Here is a 7,121-nt window from a genome sequence, read left to right on the forward strand (position 1 = left end):
TACTGTTCTTAATATGCTTGCTCCCCTTCTTAACACTATGTGTTTTAACCAAGGTCACCTCTCCAAGAAAGGTTGTTTCCCCAGGTGGGGATTTTTATCAGTAAAACGCCTTAAGTGCCAGGCAGGTAGTTAATCACTTTACCTACAAACAATCACGCTTAAACTACATAATCTTTACTCCCTGGAATGGAGCTAACAAACGCCCTAACCTTTGGAAAAGAATGAATAGGATTAAGATCAACTGATATGGGAAGTACTTAAGGATCTTGGCTGGAACTCAGGGGATGTGGCTGGCTGGGTCGTATATTGACGATTTTCCCCGATAGCTGGTCCTGCTGCCACGGCTGTGCTGTGGCCACCATGGGGAAGCGACAGCACCAGAAAGACAAGATGTACATTACCTGCGCTGAATACACTCACTTCTATGGTGGCAAGAAACCAGATATCCCACAAACAAATTTTCATCCTTTACCTTTTGACCACTGCAGTCTCTTTCTGCAGCCCTTCAGCTACGGGGTCTGCACCCCTGAAGGCGTCGTCTTTGACTTGCTAAACATCCTTCCTTGGCTTAAGAAGTACGGGACCAACCCCAGCAACTGGACGGGCAGTCCCTGATTAAACTGAACTTTGCAAAGAACAGTGAAGAGAAGTGCCACTGTCCAGTGCTGTACACCGTGCTCACCAACAACACCTACATCGCGGCCATCAGGACCACTGGCAATGTCTATGCCTACGAGGCAGTGGAGCAGCTCAATATCAAGGCCAAGGACTTCCGAGACCTGCTGACAGTCGAGCCCTTCTCCCGGCAGGACATCATCACCCTCCAGGACCCTACAAATTTGGACAAATTCAATGACTCCAACTTCTTTCATGTTAAAAATAACATGAAAATAACCGACCCATGTGCTGGGCTGCATATCTGGTGCTTTGGCCAGATGGGTCATGCTGTGCTGTCTGTTCCTAAAACACATAGATAGGAAGGAACTGCCATCAGGCCAGGCCTTGAGATATGGTCTCATGGCCCCTTCCCAGCATGCAGGCCTTCTTTCTCAGAAGGCCTGGAAGTCTCATTCCAAATTTGGGAGACAAAAAACTGGAAAAAGTATAAATAAAGAGAGTTTCCTCTATATTGGGGGCCCGGAATTTGAAAGACACATTTTTTCTCTGGGCCTCCACAGAATTTAATAATAAAATGTAACTCCTATAGTAGGCACTGCAGTAGCCTCTGCTTCAGCAGCATGCTGTAACTGTAGTCAGCTGGCCAACTTAATAAAGGCTCTTAAATTTAAATTCTGAGTTGGTGATCTATCTCGCTGGGTGAATCCATAACACCCAGCTGAAGAAAAGGCCAAACAGGACCCATCTTAGGACCCATCTTATAATTTGAAAAATACCAATGCCGAGACCCGAGAAACACTGCAGAAGCTCTACAAGGAGTTCAAGGAGGATGAGGTCCTGGCGGCCACCATCAAAGTCCCAGAGAAGAAGGTGGACAAGCTGAATGCGGCCCACTATTTCACTGGGAAGGTTAGCGCCTCCTTCACCTCCACCTCCCTGGGTCCAGAGACCACCCACGAAGCAGCTGCCATGGACGAGGACGTGTTGCGCCACCAGCTTGTGAAGAAGAAGGGCTATGTGGCTGCACACCAACAGGGGCGACCTCCACCTGGAGCTGCACTGCAACATGACACCAAAAACCTGCGAGAACTTCATCAAGCTCTGCAAGAAGCAGTATGACGATGGCACCCTCTTCCACAGGTCCATCAGGAATTTTGTGATCCAGGGCGGTGACCCCACTGGCACAGGCACAGGTGGGGAGTCTTACTGGGGAAAACCCTTCAAAGTTCCAGAGACCACCCACGAAGCAGCCGCCAAGGACGAGGACGTGTTGCGCTACCAGCTTGTGAAGAAGAGGGGCTATGTGCGGCTGCACACCAACAGGCGCGACCTCAACCTGGAGCTGCACTGCGACATGACACCAAAAACCTGCGAGAACTTCATCAAGCTCTGCAAGAAGCAGTATGACGATGGCACCCTCTTCCACAGGTCCATCAGGAATTTTGTGATCCAGGGCGGTGACCCCACTGGCACAGGCACAGGTGGGGAGTCTTACTGGGGAAAACCCTTCAAAGATGGGTTCGGGCCCAGCCTCTCGCACATGGACCGAGGCATCCTCAGCATGGCCAACTCGGGGCCCTACACCAACAAGTCTCAGTTCTTTACTACCTTTCGCTCCTACGTTTCACCACCATCTTCGGGCAGGTTGTTGGGGGCTTTGACACACTAACAGCCGTGGAGAATGTGGAGAGTGACCCCAAAACGGACCGCCCTAAGGATGAGATCCGCATCGACTCCACCACGGTGTTTGTGGACCCCTACGAGGAGGCTGATGTGCAGATCGCCGGGGAGCGGAAGAAGACACAGCTCGCGGAGGCAGCCCCGAGAGCACAGTGAAGAAAAGTCAGTCCAAGTCAGGGAGCCAGGTCCCCCCAACCTACCGCCAGGGGGTGGGCAAGTACATCAACCCTGGGTTCGGGCCCAGCCTCTCGCACATGGACCGAGGCATCCTCAGCATGGCCAACTCGGGGCCCTACACCAACAAGTCTCAGTTCTTTACCACCTTTCGCTCCTGCGCCTACCTCGACAAGAAGCACACCATCTTCAGGCGGGTTGTTGGTGGCTTTGACACACTAACAGCCGTGGAGAATGTGGAGAGTGACCCCAAAACGGACCGCCCTAAGGACGAGATCCTGAAACGTGCTGCAGATGAGGAACCATTCACCAGCGCAGCTGTCCCCGTGGCCAGGAAGCAGCCCAGAGGAGGCTTCAAGGACTTGAGTGCGTGGTAGCAGCAGGCCTGCTGCTCGGACCCAGCCTGTGCCCAACCGGCTTCCCTGCTCCTGACATTGACACTACCTCAGCTCTCCTGAAATGCCTGCAGAACCCGGGGACAGCTACCTCTACTCAGGAGCTGTATCCTCTACCCCAGGGTTCTAAAAGATTCCTGTTCCCCTCACACCTCTTCTCCACGCTAAGATCCTTGGGTGGGCACAGCCCACCATCTCCTCCCGCTCAGCACGCTGAATTCTAACTCCGTTTCATCCTTGGTTTCTCACCCCAAACCTCAATTCCGTCAGTAAGTCTCGAAAGTTGTTCCAGAATGCACCTGGCTCTTCTCCTAGCTCTGATGCTCAATACTAGGCCCAAGCCCGGTCTCACCTGCCTCCTCCTCTGGCCCTCGCGCATGGCCACACCGACGCTGAGCCACCTTCCCACAGTTGCGGACCTGACAGTGGCTCTCCACTGTGCCCGTCTCTCTGTGGTCTCCCTGCCCATCACCTGCCTAGCTCCTCTGCACCTTCAGTCACAGTGGTCCCTCACTTCCTCACGACCCCTTCACACCACCCTCCAAGCTACAGATGTCTTTGAACTCACTCGGGAAAGGCTTTTTGCACCAGCGCTGTCTCCAAGAGCCTGACAGACCCAGGAGGTGGCAGGCAGGTGGGTGTGTGACAGCACAGGGCCCCGGCTGCCTCTGGAGGAGACCCTGTGCTCCTGTGCTCCCGTGGGAGTGGCGTGGGGCCTGTGGCTCAGCAGCAGAGTCAAGCACCTGCTACTGCAAAGGAGATGCTGGACATGGAAGCTTTGTTTCTGAACCTCAAACTGACAAAGAGGCGGGGGGAGGCTGTGTGCTCTCGCTTGGCAGTCCAGCTCCAAGGGGGCCTCCGGGCTAGGCCAGGCTGTAGCCCCAGGGAGCGGCCCCCAGGTCGGCCCAGAGCTTTTGACAAATGAGTTTTACATTCTGTAGGTTATTTTGGAGCTTAAATTGTAGTTTTCCAGAAATTAAAAGCACTTGGATTTTTTAAGTACCTGGTAAGGTCATCAGGTAAATTAAAGGACTTTTGAAAAATTTAAAAAAAAAAAGATCAACTGGTATAAAATACAGATGTAGCAGGAGAAATAAATACAGAACCTGGCTGGAGATCCTGGCTAGAACCTGGCTAGTCTGCTGGTCACTGCTAATCAACTGAACGCTGCCTCTGAGTGCCAGGCAGGTAATTAATCACTTTAACTATGAACAATCATGCTTAAGCTACATAGTCTTTACTCCCTGGAATGGAGATAAGAAACGCCCTAACCTTTGGAATAGAGATTGATGGGGGATTAAAATACTGGTATAAATACAGATGTAACAAGAAAATAAAGACAGAACATGGCTGGGGATCCTGGCTAGAGAACCTTGCTATGATGATCAACTGAATGCTGCCTCCGTGTCATTCCTTCTTTGCCAACTCCGTCCACACCTTTGGGAACCCCTTGACCTGCTGGGGTTGGACCCCAGCATAGTGATTTCCTAGGAACTAGAAGAAGTCACAGAAAGAGAAGGAAATATGGAAGAGGGATGTGCTCATAAAGATTTCCAAGAATAAAGTAATAGGTGAAATTTCAACTTCTTGAAATTTAATTTATCGGTTTAGAAATGTACGTATTGTAGAAAACTGAGGTAGTGAGAGGAAACATCCATAGTCATAACTCTGGGACTCTAATTGGAGTGAAGTTGGATTTATGTTTCTGCAAAGTTTCTTTGTTTTTTTTGTTTTAATATATGATAGTAAGGCCTGATAGTCAGTCTAATACATATTCAGAAACAGTATTACACCATCATATTTGTCTGATCAAATCTGTATCTGATATTCAGGAAAGAGTTATAAATCATCACCATGTTTCCTACCTCTGAGATGTTAGTGGATATCAAATATCTCATCTTTCCTGAGAATCCTGTGATTCTTTTACAGTAAGTCGAAACCACCACCTTTTCCACTGTACCAGAAAATAGGGATTCTCCCTATTTAAAAGTTACTTCATATGTATCATAAAGATCAAAGTAAAGAGTGATTTTTGTGTGTGTCTTTTTACCACACATCACTTTTCTCATCATTGTCAATATGGGATTTCACTTTCTTCCAAATCTTTGTAGTAGTTATGTCTTTATTATTCATGTATTTTTTCTTCCCCATACTTGAATTTAATTAATGATTTAGAGGCAGGTCTTAAGCTATTTCATCTTCTTTAGCTGGTATGCATTCAAATACTTAGAAATGAAGCAAATGATAATTATGAAACTTTGTAATATCGTGCTAGATCATGTTTTAATAAGCATCTCTAATGGCCATCTATCTCTTTTATGAAATTTAACTTTATTGGAATAACTTCACAGCTGATTGGGATTCTGCTGTTCTACAACCCTTTATATTTACAGGTTAACTTTGCAGAAAAGTGTAAGGTATGTTAATTCTCTGTTTATTTCCCATAGGGAAAAAAAAAAGGACCTCAATAGTTACAGCCCAATTACCTTACAAGATAATAACCAGTTTGTGCATAATTTAACAATCATATCTTGTTACTTGCCCTAGTTGACTATGTACATCTCTATTTTTTAATTTTACTTTTAGAATATCTCATGTCATTTTGCTGAGTTTAATGGATTAAATAAAATTTTACCAGGTACTCACTAGCTATTTGTGTAAGAATTAGGTTCTAAAACATTGAGAAATGTGCTTCTATACAGCTCTTACAATATAGTGTGTATAACAGAAGATTATGTTAAGCAGGATAAAAACAGAGCAGATATCTGTCAAGCCACTGGAATAGTTCCTTCAATGACTGCCCTCACTGCACCTGAAATTTAAAGCATAATTCCTTTGAGGTATTCCTACCAAATTGGCCTGAAATCTCCCTGAAGTCTGCCCTAGAGATAAGAGTTCTGATATCATATCAATTTTCACAGATCATCTATACAAAATCTTAGCAACAATGTTCCAAGTCACTTCAATTTTCCTCCCTTCCTTCCTTCCTTCCTTCCTTCCTTCCTTCCTTCCTTCCTTCCTTCCTTCCTTCTTTCCTTCCTTCCTTCCTTCCTTCCTTCTTTCTTCCCTCTCCCCCTTCCTTCTTTCCTTTCTTTTTTTATTCATTCACTTATTAATTTTATTTTGTCCTAAGGTTCTATATTTTAAGGACTTTGATCATATGAGAATTACTACAATCTACTATATGTATTCCAGAAACTTAGGTGATGTAATTCTCTTTCCCCTAAAATATCAAAACAAAGTAAGTAACAGTTCAATTTCTTCATTGTAAGCATAGAAGAAATCCCATGGTAGATGAAATTAATCTACACTTCTCTGAAAGTAATGCTAAAATGTTTTTGTGGGACAGCATAGAAATAACCTCCCAAGATAAAAATTTACAAAGGTAAGGATTATATTTTCTCCTCACTAACCTTGTTTCCTTTTAATATTCTATCATGGATCAATTATTCATAGCATTTCCCAATTCCTTATTGAATTCATTTTAATAAGGAAGTCAAATACCTTTTGAAGCTTATGATTCACAAAGTAAATTAATTTTATTTTTACTTAACCTCTAAAGATATACCAAAGTGTTTTTATCTCACATGAGAGACTGATTAAAGTCCCACACAGTCAGGACATAGGATAATCTGTCCTCTTCTTGGATATAATGGTTCATTGGCATCGTATTAATCTAACTCTAGGTAATCAAAAAGAAAAATTCATGTATAACAATAACCAAAGAAATCCTATATCTGGACTGTCCTTTTATTACTGCTTGTCTGACCTTTCCTAGTCCTGTTCCAACACTTTTAAGATGATATTTAGGACTCTATTCAAAATGAGTTGACAACAATATTTTGTATTATAACATTACATTTTATTTTAATAATGTCACAACACAATGTCTAAAATTAAATTTTTCTCTCAAACAAAGATTGAGTTATAAAAACTAAAAGAAAACACTAGCTCGTTTGGCTCGGTGGATAGAGCATAGTCCTGTGGATTGAAGAGTCCAGGGTTTGATTCTGGTTAAGGGCACATGTCCCCTTTACAAACTAGATCCCCAGTATGGAGTGTGAAGGAGGCAGCCAATCAGTGATTCTCTCTCATCATTGATGTTTCTATCTCTCTTTCTCTCTTCCTTCCTCTCTAAAATCAGTAAAAATATATTTTAAAAAACACAGAGAAATATAAGGAAAGAGTATATTTTTGTGTTTTATTAAATTAAATGGTTGCATCTAATACTTAAATAGAACTGTGTTGGTCACT

General features: G+C 44.4%; 1 pseudogene; it reads left to right on the plus strand.

The window, feature by feature from the left end:
• The first annotated feature begins 360 nt into the window (after positions 1 to 360).
• LOC102753768 lies at positions 361 to 3,211 on the plus strand (annotated as a pseudogene).
• Positions 3,212 to 7,121: the final 3,910 nt, after the last annotated feature.

Source organism: Myotis davidii, unplaced genomic scaffold, assembly GCF_000327345.1.
Source record: "Myotis davidii unplaced genomic scaffold, ASM32734v1 scaffold777, whole genome shotgun sequence".
Classification (NCBI taxonomy): Eukaryota; Metazoa; Chordata; class Mammalia; order Chiroptera; family Vespertilionidae; genus Myotis; species Myotis davidii.